The sequence below is a fragment of the Lampetra fluviatilis genome, chromosome 60 (assembly GCF_964198595.1).
Source record: "Lampetra fluviatilis chromosome 60, kcLamFluv1.1, whole genome shotgun sequence".
In the NCBI taxonomy this organism is placed as follows: Eukaryota; Metazoa; Chordata; class Hyperoartia; order Petromyzontiformes; family Petromyzontidae; genus Lampetra; species Lampetra fluviatilis.
In genome coordinates, this window is record NC_136334.1 from 2,118,968 (window position 1) to 2,136,855 (window position 17,888).

At 51.4% G+C, this 17,888-nt stretch overlaps 1 pseudogene across 1 annotated transcript in view; it reads right to left on the reverse strand.

Annotated features, from left to right (window-relative positions):
* LOC144951016 (rho GTPase-activating protein 7-like) overlaps positions 1 to 17,888 on the reverse strand; it is a 188,715-nt pseudogene that overhangs the window by 93,303 nt on the left and 77,524 nt on the right. The window lies entirely within an intron of this gene.

A 17,888-nucleotide genomic window follows, 5' to 3' on the forward strand; every position in this document is an offset into this window, starting at 1 on the left:
CCACGCTGGCGAGTGCAGCCCCGGCTGTAGGGGGGCACCCGAGAAAGAACTCGTTCAGAAATCGCTCGTCGTCGATGCTGGCCGTGGTCACAAAGCGGCGGCGTAAAGCGCTGCGCCACCGCTCCTCGGTGGAGACTTGGGGCTTCAATGCAGTACAAATAGCAAATGCATTCCAACGCACAATTTTTTTTTAAGAAAAATATACATTTTTTTGTATCTAAAAATGTATACAAATGTAGGATGCTGAAGTGTGAATTGCCTGAACTGTGACTTTTCTTGACACGTGTATATATATAAACAGATGCCGTTCGAAACATAACTTTAAAGAGCAGCTGGCAAGACGGGCAGAAGAGATGAAACCACAGTGCTCCGAGACCACTATGGGACACGAGCAACTTGAGGAGTATGGCTGGGGGGGGGGGGCTTGGCCTAGGAGTGGGAAGGTCTCGGCCAGTGGTCCTTAACCTGAACTGCAGCCTTCTCCCTTTGGTTCTCAGAAAGGGCATCTCGCTTCACGCCCAGGTGAAGAGCCACTGCTCTCGGCTTACAGCGATGACCAACACCAACCAGCGCATTGTGAATTGCGAGGCAGTGCTGAACCGCTCGACATCACCGGGTGCCCACCGGGTGCGATTGGTTGCCCTCTCGGTGCCCGACTGTTGCCCAGTGGGACATTTGGGTAGCCAGGGTTAGCGAGAAAGCGCCACTCCCAGTGCCGGCTTATCCTGGTAGCTGCTACTACACGTGTAGTAGCAGCTACATATGCTACGGGCCCCGCACTTTCAAGGGCCCCGCGCTAAATGCTTTCAAGCTATCAATTCCGCTTCAGGGATTCTGCACTTGCTCTATCGCTGTAGTACTATACCGCCTTCAACTGTTATGAACGACTGGGTGTTTAAGGTGAGAGATTTGTCTTGACAATGTCCCTTTATTTACCCAGAAAAGCCTCTCTGAGTCTCGAGAACCAAACGCACAATCATCCGAGACTCAATGTTCCGTCGGCAATTTCTCATTTGAGTCGTTTTTTGGCAACTTGGAAGGAAACTGAACTTGCCCAGAAAAAAAAAAACATTTCTCGCACGAGGGATTAACATTCACCCACAGCGCAGATAGATTGTCAGAAATCTACCTTGGCCTGTCTTTCTAAAAGGCATCAGCAGCGTGCTGTCCAGCGGCATGGATGTTGAATGCCGACTCCTGTTATTTGCATTCCAACAAAAGCTACCCCCCTTCCGCGACTCTGGACTGCCCTGGCACCAGACTCGTAAGATGTAAATAAACACACGGGGACTTAATAGGATTTAAATAAACAAGCAAACAAAGGTTGCCCGAGTTTCTTTTAAGGCTTTAACACCGTTAATAAATGTGTAAATAGTTAATAAATGCCAAAGCGATCATTCAAAATACAAACGCGAGGTCGAAATAGTCACACGCATGATACTTTTAATGGTGCGATCCAAAACAATCGTAATCCATGAGCTATATTTGTGGGTAAGGTCATAAACGTTACACTTCTCAACTGACGAGATTGTGACGTTCACAAATATATAATTTATATGAATAACTAACTTTACTACCCGGCTTTGCCCGGGACTTGGATTCACTACGCCCGACCGCCTTTGTCTCCCCAGTGGCGATGTTCACACACCACACCGATTACTCGAGGCCCAGGACCGGTTCAAATAATCGTCAGCGGTGGTGGCCGTGAGCGGGAATCGAACTCGGGTCGCCGGTTTCGTAGCGCGACGCGCTAACCACTACACTACAATGCGTAACGCTTCCACATGCGCGGGTCACGTGACAGATTTGACGTCACAGCTCACTTGCCGTGCAAAAAATATATGCATTATTGAGCTCCCCCCCCCCAAAAAAAACCCACAAAAGTGTATTTTTTTGTATAATTTTTGCATGGTGTACAGTCTGGAAAGTACCCACATGGGAAATTTCAAGTTTGTTGCATGTCGGCAAGTACGCTAAACATTTTGAACATACACACATACTTACAACTTTGCCTTTTATATATATGGAGATGAAGGTGGGGTTTTTTTGGATGGGGAGGGGGTTAAATTGCGTAAATATAAATGTGTCATTAACCCACCACCACCACCCCACACGGGCAATTAGTCAGATTGTGTGACGTAAACAAAATGTTGCCAACTCGTTACTACTTCAGCACACCGCCTGTGTGTTGTAGAGCAAACCCACTGCAACATTTTCATCTTATGGCGGGACCCCGGGGTCCCGAATGAACGAAAGTCAAAATCGTGATTCATTCATTTGTTTTTGGCGACTCCGTCCCACAAACGCCACGACCCGCCTGGCGCGGATCATTCTGTTGTCGTGTCGTGTCCAAGCGCAGCAGCGAGGACGAATGCGCAGAAGGAACAAAACTTTGTGAAACTTTGATTAGCGCATCGTGTAGAGCTCGCCGAGAGGAAGAGATCGCCGTGTCGTTCGCCTTCAACAGACATAAAATGACGTCGCAACGCAGTTTATGCGAGAGCCGGGGGCTTATGGGACCCCGGGGGTCCCGCCATGAGGTTCATTTGTACGTTTCCAATGCATTGAGACTCGTCGCGACTGAGTTCAACGCCAACGTCGCGCTCGGTCTATTTGTCACCAGAGTGGTGGCTATTGGTGGGACATTCTCCGCTAACGTGAAATCCGTGGTGTCCACGCGGCTGTATGCAGAGAGGCCGTAATTGTAATATATATAAATGTGCTCAAAATGTCCCCCCCCAATAGATTGCTATAAAATAGATTTCTGTTTATATAATTGTGGTTTTGGTTGTACTTTATGAATCCCTAATCTCTGCCATTACATACAATGAAACAAGAAAAGGTAAAAAAAGAAAAAACAGAGCAATGTAATACAATACACTATTAGACATTATTGTACAAAATAAAGAAAAAGTCCATCCTATGTGTTAGTGAAATTTTTAATATTTTAGATGGCAGGAAATGAGATTTCAAATTTAGATTTTTTTTCTGGGGGGGGGGGGGGGGGACCCTCAGACCCCGTGGAAGATTTGGTCCCGCCCAATGTTGACTCCATGGCTACGGCTTTGGTATGCAGATGAGCACAGGTGGACGTATCAGATAATTTCTAGTTTGGGGTGAGCAGCTATAATCATGGGACCGTTATTGTCAGAAAGGGTAAACCCATTTTTATTTTTCATGCTTTTATCCTGGCAAAAAGGGAATCCATGATGGAGCTGCTCACCCCCAGCTAGAAATGCTCCGCTGCGTGCATTGTCCTTGCACTGTTCGCCTTTTGACTTTTTCTGCTCTGACGTTGGTGGTGAGACGAGGCCATAAGGAAGGCTGCCGTCTCTGGTGTAGGCCAATCCGTTTCAAAGACAATGCAGACATTTTTTTCAAAGCGTGTTTTGTTGGCATGTTCGCTGCAAGTAGGCGTGGCTAATACAGACTAGATTTCTTGCAAAAATATATCTACTTGGTGTTTGAACATATTAACACATCCTGTTGTATTGCCAGAAAGGGTAAAACCTGTTCTTATTTTTAGAAAACAGGTGGGGGGGGGGGGGTTAGGGTGGATATTCCTGCCACATCTGGGTCACTCTGCGAAAAATGAATGTCCTTATAACAATGCCAGCACGTTGCATTGTGGGTCCACTTTTGAGCGACATCCAGAAATGACTGGACAAATATGGGTAACATGATAAACATGATGAGCGCATCCAGTTACAATAGGTAACACAACATGTCTGTCAATCACAGTGGCCATTGTCTGACGTTCCAGGCAACGAACCTTCCTGATAGCCCATAAATGAAACTAAAAACGAAACTATTTTATTTATTTATTTTTACCAGATAAGTCCCCTGATAGCCAGGTCGCTTCTGACAGCTCAACGAAGTGGCTTATTATTATTATTATTATCACGTGGAAATTTATAGCAGCCAAATATTCCAAACGGATTTTTATCCTTAATGTGGAGGGATAAACCAGGAGGACCCAGAGAAAAATCAGCGCAACCACGGGGAGAGACACGGAAACTCCAAATATACAGGAGTCAGGGTCGGGCTCGAACCCACAACCTCCTGTATACGAGGCGAGGGATTAAACATCTACAGAGTGGATAATTAGAGCTGGAGACTGCACTTTACTCCATGGGGCTAGATAAGAATTGCATTAAACAAGAATGTGTCCTGATGTACAGTGTTTGTATTGGCATGTGAATAGCCACCCATTAGTCGCGACTGGGTAACAGACAAATCCATAAATAATTATCAAACAGTATTGCTACAAAAGAAACGAATTTGTATGAAATGTTAAATTCGAAAATGTTGCCAGCAACGTTGCATTGTGGGTGCGCCAATCGTGAGGTGAGGTCACAGTGTAAACCATTCACAAATGATCACCAAATCATCTTATTACAACAGGATTTGTCAAGATTCCATGGGCGGTGCGGATAATAGGGCTCGGCAGAAGTACCTTTTTTCTGCAGATCACTGCAGAAAAGGACAAGAGCATCGCTTAACCACCCACCCTGCCGGCCGCTTTCCACGGAAACGTCCCCTAAGCCAGGGGTCTCCAACCCCCGGGCCGCGGACCGGTACCGGTACCGGGACCGGTCCGTGGCCTGTTAGGAACCGGGCGGCACAGCAGGAGGTGAGAGTGGTGAGTCCGCGCGTGGCCCGCCCGATATTTTATTATTTACCACTTCCATCCGCGCCTCTTCCCCCCACTTGCGCGCTTGTCTCAGTCACAGTTTTGGTAAGCCCACAAGCTAACCCCTAGTAGCCAAAATGAGTCAAAAACAAACGTCGCTGGAGAGCTTCTTTGAAAAGGGGGAAAGACCCAATGATGAACCCCCCCCCACCGGTTCGTGAAAAAATTGTCTTCCACGAAACCGGTCCCTGGTGCCAAAAAAGGTTGGGGACCGCTGCCCGAAGGTTTGACTTCTCAAGAGCCTCCTCTCAAGAGCACGGCGGCCGTAGTGTTTAGGCACTCGGAGTTATGCAACACCGCCGTTGGCGTCGGTGGGAATCTTGCACAACGACGCTCACATCTCCAGCAACGTAGCGGCCGGTGTGCAAGTGCGCTGAGCAAAATTGGAATTTCACGGGAATTTGTGTTGTTGTTGTTTTTACGCGCGAGGTGGGGGTGTGTGAAAAAGAATTGTATTGTTTCATATTTTTATTATTTTATTATTTCCCTTCTGCGTGACTTTACCGAAAGAACCAAGAATACTATTTTTTGTTGTTTTACCAGCTAGGGCCCACTGAGCTATGTAGCTCTTTCTTCTTAAGAAGCGACCTGGTCATCACAAATGACAGCTCAGCCGAGTGGCTAATCATCACGTGGACATTTATAGCAGCCACACACTCTAAATGCGGAGGGGAAAACCCGGAGAACAATCCACGCGACCATGGGGGGAGAGAGAAAGACATACACACACACACACGCAAACTCCAAATACAGCAGGCGTGATGGTCGGGATCGAAGCCACGACCTCCCGCATACCGGGCGAGGGAGTTAACATCTCGTCACAGCGGCGCCACCTCGAATCGAGCGCAACACGTGGGGCTCTCCCCCGACTGGACATCTGTAGAAAAAAAATAGCACATCGGATTCCTCACCGTCTGAATGCGCATTCTGATTCTGAAGAAGCCAACGGTAGAATAATCCTACACCTTGTCACAAGATTTCAATAGCACGGGCTGTGGTGTGTTTGTTATTCAGGGCGTTGTGGTGGCGAGATGTTAACTCCCTCGCCTGATATGCAGGAGGTTGTGTGGCTTCGATCACGACCCTGACGCCTGCTGCTGTATATTTGGAGTCTCTCTGCGTGTGGTTCCGTGAATGTTTCTCTCTCTGCGACCTTCGGGTTTTCCGCTCCACATTGAGACTCAACATCACCCGTTTAGAGTGTATTGCTGATTGTACGTTTCCACGTGATGAGCCCCTTCTCGTTGAGATATTATTTGTGATAGGCAGATCGGTTCTGAAAAATAGCTGCATAGCTCAGTGGACGTTACCTTGCAAAATCCAAAAGTTTAGTTAAATTATGGAATATTATACAAATACAAAGCTTTAATAGACTGTTGGGGCAGGTGCTGTTAGCGAGCACCTATGAAGGCCAGCACGGCACACAAGGGGGTGGGTGGCCAGCACCACGCCCGGCCGCCTTTGTCTCCCTAGAGGCGATTTTTACACACCGCACCAGGTACTCATTTGAGGCTGAGTCGACATAGTGGAGGCCCAGAACCGGTTCAGATAATCGTCACTGGTGTTGGCCGTGAGCGAGAATCGAACTCGGGTTGCCGGGGTTCGTAGCGCAGCATTGCGAGATTGAAGATGTGAAATATTATTATAACAACCGCCATTCGCCACTAAGTGGTGGTGACGTCACCACGGCGCTTGTGCCAGGCTATGTTCACGTTCAGGCCACGTGAAGTGTCGAACGCCTGCTGGCAAGAGGTCACGGGGCAGACCCAGGTGCCGTGGGGTCGACCGATTGAGATGACTGGCCGATATTATTATTATACACACGCGTTGGAAAAAAAAACAACAACAGAAAAATGCCGGTGTTTGTTTTTTGGTGAAAGGACAACTTTGCCGGGTGCAAGAGGACACGGACAAGAGGTGTTCGACATTCCACCACGACGCACAGGGCGCAGGGACCACGGTCAGAAAACAGCTCGCGGCCACCTCAAGGTGGAGGCGCTAAAGGCGCAGCCCTGCAATTGCTCGCTAACTCCACTGCTGGTGGAAGGGCCCTTCGTCGAGTGGCACACTTGAAAGGCCCCTGTAGAGGTATATCTTGTGGCAAGGTGATAATTGTTTTTTTACCCTTTTATCTGGCAACAAAACTGACACCTTTTTTACAAGGAGTCATGTTTGCATTGACCACAATACCTGCGGTCAGAATGCAAACAAAAAGCACAACTCTGATAATGTATGCACTGTCCTTGAAATTGATTTGTCCACACCCGAGACAGCTTGTCTTAGAGCATAGTCTCACATGGTGTTAGACCAGATAACGCCAAAAGGCGCACAGGTTTCAGTTTTGTTGCCAGATAAAAGGGTAAAAAACCAATTATCATATTTTGCTACTGGCAAAGGAGGTTCCAATGGGGTAGTTGTGGCAAGGTGTTGGGATTCTTCTTCGTTGGTTTCTTCAGTCAGAATTCAGACGGGAGGAATCTGATGAGATGGCGCATGCTGTGGCGAGATGTTAACTCCCTCACCCGGGATGTGGGAGGTCGTGGCGTCGATTTCGACCCTCGCGCCTCCTCGCCACCGCAGCGCCCCAGTCACGCACCACGCGCAGCGCACACCCCCAGTTCCCCGTCCGCCGTTCTTCCTCAATTCATTGCAGCTCATCGTTTCCAAGAAGAGTCATATCTGGACCGTGAAGTCAACACCAAAAAAATTTACTTATTTCCCAAGTTCATAATAACTATGTTCATAGAAACTGTATGGGTATTCAACCCTATGTAATAAAGGACTCTTTCACTGTGTCTGTCTCCGTTGTCCTTTATTTGGGTTCGTACAACTTCTCCCGCACGGCGCCTCGCTTGGAGCTTTCTCCACCTCCCGCTTGGCAGCCCTTCTGCTGCCGTCGCTCCCGTAGCCTTTCTGCTGGCTCCCGATGCAGCTCCGCTGCTGGCTTTCTCTCAGCCTCTCCGCCCCGATCTGCAGCCCCTCGTCTGCTCTCTCTGCAGCCCCACCGCTGCTCTCCGTCTCCCCCATGCCCGGACACCGCTGGCCAACGGTGCCGAGTCCCGTCCTGTGGCGATCACGCCACTTCCCACCTCCTGCCCTGCGTGGCCTTCTCCCGTCTTTATTCTTACACTCTCCCCCCGTCTCTTCCGGTTCCCGCCCTTAAGAGCTCTCCCTTCTCCCCACGTGACCCAACTCCTCCCCCCTGTTACGTCATATCCGCGAGGCCGTTTACGCCCGCATTACACCTATGTCAATCCTCTGCTGGATTATGGCCTCGTCACACCCATGCGGGTTGTTTGACCAAACTTTGCCACACGTGGGAAAGCCATCAAGCCAGCAGTGGAGTCACTGAATTTGGGACTTATTGACAACAGCAATTATTGAAGACTAAAACGCCATCCATAATACAGGTTCTTGTGGGGGGTTAGATCGCGTAAATATATAAATGTGTCGTTCAACCTGCCACCAAATGCCAACAGCCACAGAAATGCCCTCGTAAACTGACAATTACAACGCCTTTCAAGTGTCCCTTTTGAAAGCAAATTTGGCGCACAAGTGCATGATTCGCTATTTTATTGACAGAAAATTTAAATCCGTTCAATGCCCCACAAATATTTCACTTAATCGTTGGCAGTGAATGGCTAAGGGGTTGAGAGGTTGAGGGCATTCACGCATCAAAGTCTGTCCCCGTCTCTTCCTCCCGTAAATGTGTCTGTCTGCCACACGGTGTCATTGCGGGCGCCACGGTGGCTAGGAGATGTTAACTCCCTCGCCTGGTATTTAGGAGGTCGTGGGTTCGATCGTGACCCTGAAGCCTGCTGCTGCATATTTGGAGTTTGCATCTTTCTCTCTTTCTTCCCGTGGTCGTGTGGATTTTTCTCCGGGTCCTCCGGGTTTTCACTCCACATTTTGAATCACGCGTTTAGAGTATTTGGCTGCTATAAATGTCCACGCGATGATAAGCCAACTTCGTTGCGCTATCATTTGTGATCGCCAGGTCGCTTCTGAAAAAGAGTCATACAGCTTACATGTTAATATAAAATTAAATTGTTTCGTTTCTGGTTTTAGTTTATTAAAGGTCTCACGAAGATGATCCTAGAATATGAATGATTTTTTTTGCTTAAAGTTTTGCTGGTAGAAGACAAACTGGAATACTTTGGTGATAGAATCTCAGCGACAGCGGGTGTAAGCGTTATATTTGGCCAAGGCGATGATGGCACACGCCCTTGTCCCACTCGCCATCATGCGTGGCGATTGCATGGCGGCGGAGTCGTTTTATTTTGTAATTTCGTAAGGGAACATTGCTGCTCATTAAAAGCAGAATCGTGCTTCCAAGGATACGAACACAATGTCGTGAAGCATTGCAGAATCCACGCGTAAGTTTCATTTTTGTTCCTGGTAGAAAAAAAAACCGCCTGAGATTACGAATAGCGACCGGTCACTCGTGTTCGTCGTCATGGCTCAGCTCGGGCTCAAGCCGATCGCTCGCCTCCGAAGACGCACGGAGTGGCTCAGCCATGGCTCGGCTCGGGAAAATCCTGGGCGTGGATAAGATCATGCGGAGCGACCACGGAGACACAGGGAGACACAGAGACGCACAGGGACACACCGAGAGACACAGGGACACAGAGGGTGACACAGGGAGACACAGGGGAGACACAGGGGAGACACAGGGGAGACACAGGGACTCACAGGAATACACAGGAATACACAGCAGGACACAGGGACACAGGAGACACAGGGAGACACAGGGAGACACAGGGAGACACAGCGAGACACGGAGACACACAGGGAGACACAGGGAGACACGGAGACACACAGAGACACACAGGGCGACACAGGGAGACACCGGGAGACACAGAGACACACAGAGACACACAGAGACACACAGGGACACAGGGAGATACAGGGAGACACAGGGAGACACAGGGACACAGAGGGACACACAGGGAGACACGGAGAGACACAGGGAGACACACCCGCTTGCACCACGATGGGCGGAAGGGTCTTTACCGCAGGGAGCTCGAGAGACAGAGGCACCTGCTGTAGACAGCATTGCGTCTTTGAAGCGGTGGAAGCAGCCCCACGCTTCCCCCCATCGCAAGCGACCAGCCGGCGAACTAAATGCGGCGCGCGTCGTTTGACACTCGGTGCATGGGATGGACGACGCCGGGAGGAGAATCAAAACACGAAGAAACTTGAACAGTCTCTTCAAACTGCCGTGCCAGGGAGGTCGCGTTGAAGCGGTGACCTCTGGGTGACTGAGGCACCGTCCAGGATCCGTCGTGCTTCAGGGGTTCAACACTGCCTGTGTTGTTACTTGATGCAGCAGTCGTGCTGTGACGATTCCACCTGAAGACGGAAGCTTGTGTTGTCTCCGAAACGTCGTGATTTTTATTTGATTTTTATTTTACTTTTATTAATTTAAATTTTTTTACCTACGTGACTTTAACGAAAAAACCTAAGAATATACTGCCTGTGGCTCACAGAGACAGACTTGGGCGCCTAGGGCGTCCGCGCGGTTCGGGATTAATACCACCGCTCCACCGCCCCACCAAAAGTTAATAGAGCCGGCAACGAGCGCGACGTGGAGATGACATTCGTCACAAGCACGTTCGTTACGGGGAACCCTTAAAACGTATTATTTTTAGAATCCTCAAATATTTTAAGCGTTTCCACCCCGCCCCCCACCCCGAGCACCGCGCTCCGAACGGGCGCTCATGAAAAGGCGTTTCTCTGTTTGTCGTGCTCGGGGGGTCACGTTCAGGAATGCGACGAATAAAAACGAAGGAGAAAAATGAGGGAAGGAAAATTCAAACGGTCGCAATCAAAAGAAAGAATCGGAGCCATTCATCGCGAACCAAAACCCGTCAAAACAAAGAGAAGGCCACCTTTTCCCGGAAGGCTCTCAAGCCTCTGGGGGTATTTTGCGGGCATCCCGTAATCTTGAAGTTGGGGGGGGGGGCAATTTGCAGCGCACACACAGCAGGCACACACACAGCACACACACAGCACACCCAGCCCCTCCCTCCCCACCCAGCCCCTCCCTGCACGACGGACGGACACAATAATTCCCTGTGGGCTGGTGTAACCAGGAGGTTCCTACCAGTAAAAATATCCTCCCTGTCGGCTGGAAACGAGGAAGCTTCGCCGTCTGGCTCGGACCGTTCCCTCCCACCGATCCGCGACATCCAAAGCAATATCCCAATTTTTTTTTGGTTTTTGAACACAAAAGACCCCTTGACCCGAGGGGAGAATAATTTGCGTTTGTTACAATGCACGCGCGTACGCTCCTCCGCCACGGTACGTAGGCAACCACGAAAATCGGAATTACAACAAAACACAGCCCCGTTGCTTACAGATTTGTTATGAGGCCCTCTCTTGTGCAAGAAGGCACTGGGCTAAGGGGCCGTCCATAAATGACGTCACGCGATTTTGGACGATTTTGGACGATTTTTGACCACCCCCCCCCCCCCCAAAAAGCTTCAAATCGCTTTAAACTATTGTGATTGTAGTGCGTATTTAATGTGGCGCTGCACTCTGATGTTGTAGAAGAAAACATTTATTAAAAAGTCTATTTAATTAAGTAGAACGTGTTGTCTATATTTATTTAAAGTTGAGCATTTTGATGTGACGTCACATTTCTCAAACCCCCCCCCCCCCGTCACACATCGTCACAAATGTCTGACCCCCTCCCCCGCCTCCAGGTGCGTGACGTCATTTATAGACGGCTCCTTACCGGAGAGTTTTTAATTTTCCATTCGTGCAGCATCGGGTATCCGCCTCTGCCGCTGCCATGGTTTGTGTAGTGGATGCAGTTTAGGGGTGGCGACCACGGGCAGCTTCGTGGACGATCGAAACCCCCGGGGGATCTTCTGCATTGGGGTCTCTCACACAACGAGCGGCGCTTGCGACTTGTTTTTGAACGCCATTCAGCTTCCCCGTGAAATCCCAATCGTGCTTCGGAATAACTGAACGGACCTCCTGGTTTCACCTCGGGCGATGGCCAGAACTCAAACCTCGGTCTCATTGGTTGCGGCATCATTAGGGCAGCAGAGGGGGGGGGGTCTGGGTTAGATTCCCAACTTGGCCACCTTGGTGCGTGTGCGGAGTCTGTACGCTTCTCCCCCCTTGTTCTGGATGAGTTTCCTCTCATGGCGTACAAAAAGAGAAAAAAACATATTGGCCAAACAATCCCAATGCTGAAACAATATACCTGGAAATGGCTCAAATTGGATTTACGCAGCAGCAGCAGCATCGCCACCCCCTGCTACTGCGAACGGTTGGGCAGGATCCTCCTCAAAAAGAGTTTTGAAACTCGCCGAAGCGTTCCTGGGTAAACGACCACAACAATTCTGGTGAATGAAACACAATTAGCCCACCAAGTGAAAGAGGAAACACCCCTTCTTGCCCAAGGCATAGGAATGTATTGGTATGTGGCCGATAGATACGGCATACTGTACATATACAGGAAAAGATCCCCCATGTAGCCAAAAACAGACTGCTGGGGCATTAACCACTACACTACCCACTCCCCGCTCGCTCACTCAAAGACAAGACAATACCCCGTTATAGCCTCAACAGACTGTTGGGGCAAGTGCTGTTAGCGAGCACCTATAAAGGCCGGCACGGCACACGAGGGGGTGGGTGGCCAACACCACGCCTGGCCGCCTATGTCTCCCCAGTGGCGATGTTTACATATCGTACCGGGTACTCATTTGAGGCTGAGTCGACCTCGGGGAGGCCCAAGACCGGTTCCGATAATCGTCAGAGCTGTCACCATGAGCGGGAAACGAACTCGGGTAGCCGGGTTCGTAGCGCGGCGCGCAAACCGCAACACTACCGCTCCCCACACACACACATGCCTTCAAAAAAAATGTATCTGTGCCCTTCCTAGTGATAAGGACTGGCTGATAAGGGTTGCCCCCCCCCCTCTCCCCCCCCCCTGCTCAGAATGCAAGGCCGGGGCCGTGACCCGTATGGGTTTGCTAGGGTTGGGGTCTTTGGGAGGTAAAAGAGGAAGAGGATGTGGAAAATATGCGAAGCGAAAGAATAAGCCGAAGTGTAAGCCGGCAACAATGAACATTAGGAGGGGGGGGGTGTGTAACCGGCTTACCCTACAAGAGGAGCTTCCCAGACTCAAGCGAGGACAGAGTTTAACATTCCGAGCGCATTCCCCAACGAGATCTGCGCCATTCTCTTTCCCAGTCCTATAGGATTTCCCTAAATAGCTATTAAGGACTCCAAAGGGTTTTTTGCGGAGTTATTATTTTGTCCTTTGTGAAGCCGGCAACAACGATGGCCTCCGCCGGTATCGCGTTCCATTCCAGCGGCTCCAACACCGGCGGATTAGCTCCCGACAGAATGTTTTTTTAATCGAATCCTACAGGGTTCGAATTGCAGTGTAGGATAACAGGGAGGGCGGTACGAAGGCACAGCCCTGCAACCGCTTGTTCTTGCCACTTGTTGGCAGAAGGGCCACCGCCTCCTGCTGCTGCCCACTGTGGTTCACCAGCCTCTGGGGCGCAGCCCACTGGGGGTGGGCAAGGCCGCGATTCCGACGGTGGACCGAAGAGCCGTCACAGCGCGGAATGCAAATTAGCTGGTCACCACGCACCACACTTTTCTTTATTTTTCTCTTTTGCCAGGTAAGCAAGGTCCACTGGGCTATGCAGCTCTTTTTCAGAAGCGACCTGGCCATCACAAATGATAGCTCAACGAAGTGTCTCATCATCATCATCACGTGGACATTTATAGCAGCAGCTAGATACTCGAAATGCGCGATGCTGTTTTTAAACGTGGAGGTAGAAACCGGAGGACCCGGAGAAATTTTCACGCGACCATGGGGAGAGACACGCAGACTCCAAATATACAGCAGGCATCGTCAGGGTCGGGATCTAACCCACGTCCTCCTGTAAACCAGGCGAGGTAGTTAACATCTCCTAGCCACCGTGATGATGATGAGAGAGAGAGACACGCAGACCCCAAATATACAGCAAGCATCGTCAGGGTCGGGATGGAACCCACGTCCTCCTGTAAACCAGGCGAGGTAGTTAACATCTCCTAGCCACCGTGATGATGATGAGAGAGAGAGAAACACGCAAACTCCAAATATACAGCAGGCATCGTGAGGGTCGGGATCGAACCCGCCTGCATACCAGGCGAGGTAGTTAACATCTCACCACCAAGGCGCCCCTATTTAAGGACAGACTGAGCCGTGTTTGAGGAGAGCCAAGTGCAATGGGCAACAGCGCACGCGGAATGCGTGGAATTAGCTTCGCAGGTGCCGGGAGAATTCACCGACGCAGCAGAAGCTGGACCGGATGCGAGGGAGGCGGCAGTCGGACTCCAGAGGTTGCCGGTTCGTCTCCATCTCCCCGCGCGCGGCGGTTGAAACGACGGTGGACGTTCCTTAAATCCCCCTTCCCCACCGCCTCCGTCCACCACCCGGCAGCGCTGCGAATGGGTTCACCCCCCAGTTAAGTCGGCCGGCAGGTCGCGTGTGGCGGGTCAGAGTGCGCTTACCCCCCTCTACCTCATCCAAGACGACCGGGCCAGCGTGGAAGAGTAGGCCAAAGCACCCACTGGAGGCGCCGTCTACCCGCTCCCTCTAGCGGAGGCGCCTTCGGCCAGCGGTGGAGTGAGTGGGCAATTGCAGGGCTGTGACCCTTGGCCTCTGTCTGCGTGAGATACGAGCAGGCTGACACAGGGCCACTTTGAGTCCGCAGACTGGCCCGAAAATCGGCGCGAGCCCTGCGTGTCACGACACGCAATTTCTGAGTCGCATTTCAACGGCAAGTTATGTAACCTGGGAACAGCTTCACCGGTCTGCTCTCGGGAGGGTTATGGCTCGGAACGCTTTGTCGTGCGTAGGAGGAAAGTGGAATTTGCAGAACTCAAAACATTCATCTCGACTCCAACTTGTTTACGCAGGCAGGGCTTGCAGAGTCTCAGGACTCGACTTCAAGAGGGCCCTGCCCGCTTTTCGCAGCGGCAGGGGGCCGATGTCGCTGCTGTCGCGTGCGATCCCAAGCGAGTCATTTGCAGGTAGCGTTTTAGCGTTTGCCGAGATGTTTTGGCCGATGCCAGTCACGTCGTGTTTGTTTGAGCTATGGGAGGAAACCCATGCAGCGGTCGGGAATCTAACCCACGCCCTTCTTGCTTGTGAGGCGTGTGAGTGTTACCACACTGCCCTTGCCACTCTGCCCGCCCCCCGCACCGAGGCACACTCATTCCCAACAACCATCCTCAATCTCTTCTCAACGGGTGATCGAATGGAGTATTCCCGAGAGCTGACTGAATCTTGAACTTTAAACTAAACTAAGGCCCACTGAGCGATGTAGTTCTTTTTCGCAAGTGACCGGACCGCAAATGAGAGCCCAACGAAGTGGCTTATCATCGAGTGGAAATTTATCACAGCCAAATAAATCAGTGAGGAGCAGAAAATCGGAGGACACTGAGAAAAATCCACGCGATCACAGGGACAGAGACGCGTAAACTCCAAATATACAACAGGCGTCAGGGTCAGGATCGAGCCCACGACTTTCTGTGCACCCGGCGTGGCAGTTAACATCTCCGACCCACCGAAATGCTGTTCTCTCGGAGCACGTGCCGAACAGCGCGACGACACCCGGCGCGTTCCGTCGACACGGCGACGAGCTGCAGTGGCATGGCAACGGATGGGTTACTCTCCCAACTTCACCTTGCGCTCCAGGATGGATCTCCGTGAAGCTGAACGGCGGCTCGCCCTTTGCCAAGATGCTGCGGTGATATTTCTGCCCACCCGCTTACGGCGCCGCCGCCGCCAAAGCCGCAGCGCGCCGACCGGTTTCTTATCGCGGCCGCGCTCGCCGCAAACAGGATGCACGGCACGGGAGGAATCCTCGCTGTCTACCGTGGCCCCACCTGATTCGCGCCGTCGCGGGCGGACGGCCGTCACGCCGCGCGCCACCTTTGTGCGGTGCGCCGCCCGGCACCTTTCATCTCTCCTGCCGCTCGCTCGCCCGCCACACTGTTTTGCCTTTCTAGCAACCGCTTTTGATTCGGGTGCCGTTGAGACGGCGCAATGGGCAGAAAAGACAGCGAGCGGATTTTTTTTTCGACCGCCCCGAGATTCCCCGCCGAGATTGCCTTGCCACCGCCAGTCGTCGCGTTACCCACTCGCAGAGTCGTCTGGATGTTGTGTTTGCGTTCTCGCCCGCTCGCCCCGCCACCCCGTCCCCCCACCCGTCACCACCCACCCCGTGGAGGACCTCGGTGCCCGACAGTCGAGAGGCTAAATCGAGCAAGTGCAACGGGATTCGAGGGAAGGGGGGATTTGGCTGGGCAGGGGTGGGTGGAGTGGCGGCGCAGTGGTCGGCGCACTTGCGCTTTAAACCCGCCAGAGTTCAATTCCCGGTCACGGTAATTGAACTCTCGCTGACTTTTGAAAGACGCGTGACTCTCAGCCGAGGTCCGGCTCTAGAATACAATGGCTATTTGTTTCATAAGAAGAATGTTCCATGAACACGTGGCCTCCCTGCCATGGGAATGTGGAATTTCCACGACCATCTCACGTCTGCTATGATGGGTTGCGCCCCAAAAATCTGGTGTCACAAAGCAACGCTAAAAGTATTCGCCTTAATAATAATGTTGAGTTGTATATATATGTACTAGCTTTACTACCCGGCTTCGCCCGGGACTTGAATTTACCACGCCCGGCCGCCTTTGTCTCCCCAGTGGCGATGTTCACACACCACACTAGTTATTCGTTTGAGGCTGAGTCGACCTAGGGGAGGCCCGGGACCAGTTCAAATAATTGTCAACGGTGGTGGCCGTGAGCGGGAATCGAACTCGGGTCGCCGTGTTCGTAGCGCAGCGCGCTAACCACTACACCACCGCTCCCCCCACGCACACGAGCGCGCGCGCGTCCATAGGTACACATACACGCGCTTGCTGCAGACACACACAACTTTCAGGGTGCGTAAGGCTGTAAACGACTGAAATAATAAAACAATGCTGCGCGAAGAACGCCTTAGGCCTGCAACACATTTGTATGGCACTGTACCCGCGGAGGGTTGGGGGGGTGACATGAGCAGGCACACTGCGTTACGCTTCCGCATACGGGTCACATGACAGATGTGACGTCACAGTTCACTTGCCGTGCAAAATATATGCATTATTGCGTCCCCCCCCCCCCCCAAAAAAAATACAAAAGTCTATTTTCATAATTGTTGCATGGTGTACAGTCTGGAAAGTACCCACATGGCAGATTTCAAGTTTTTTACATGTCGGGAAGTACGCTAAACATTTTGAAGAGACGCACATATTCACAAATTTCCCTTATATATAACATGTGGAGCACGTACCGACACTCGCTGTTTAGTATCGCAACCTATGAAACCACGCCCGTGTCGCTATGTTGTGTACCGTTTACCATCTGTACCATCACAGGGCACTGTGGAATAGAGCTCCGTTCTGTACTGTGTACAATCTGTACCATCACACGACACTGTGAAATAGAGCGTAGCAGCTCACTGAGCCCTTCTTGCCATTAACAAATAAGATCGGTCCAAATCTACCTTGAATCTAGAGCTACGCCATCCTTCATGCAACTTCCTGCAACTCTCGCACAATCTCTGAGGAACCACAGACAAGATGAAAAGCAGTGGGCCAGGCGGTCAGCTGGCACCAAATGTTGTCCACGCTCGGCAGTCCTCTATACATCAAGATGCTTTCAACAAATCAACGAGTGTTCATACATGCTTTGCCAGCCAGGGCGGTGATGTCATGATCATCGTCGTCATCGTCATCGTTATCGGCATCGTCGTTATCATTGTCAAGTGGCGACGTGACCTCATCGCGCACGCGGTGACGTCATAATCATCATCGTCGTCGTCATCATTTGACAACGTGCGATGAAGTCACGTTGCGACGTGACCTGGCCGTCCTGTGACGGCATCGCGCGCGACGTCCGCGGCGTTTTCCGCCGCCGTTCGGGACCCGCTCCCGAGGTGACAGGCACGCCGAACAAACGTTCTGCAGCAATCACGCGCAAGCAACATTTATTTTCTTCCTCGTTCAAACAGAACGCGTCACGTGAAGCGTGCCTCGCTAGTCGTGTGACCTTTCGGGCACGGTGTTGGGGGGGGGAGTGTGTGAGGGGGGGGCAGGAAGCCGCGACGGGCAAAAAAAATGACATTGCAATACGTCCGGT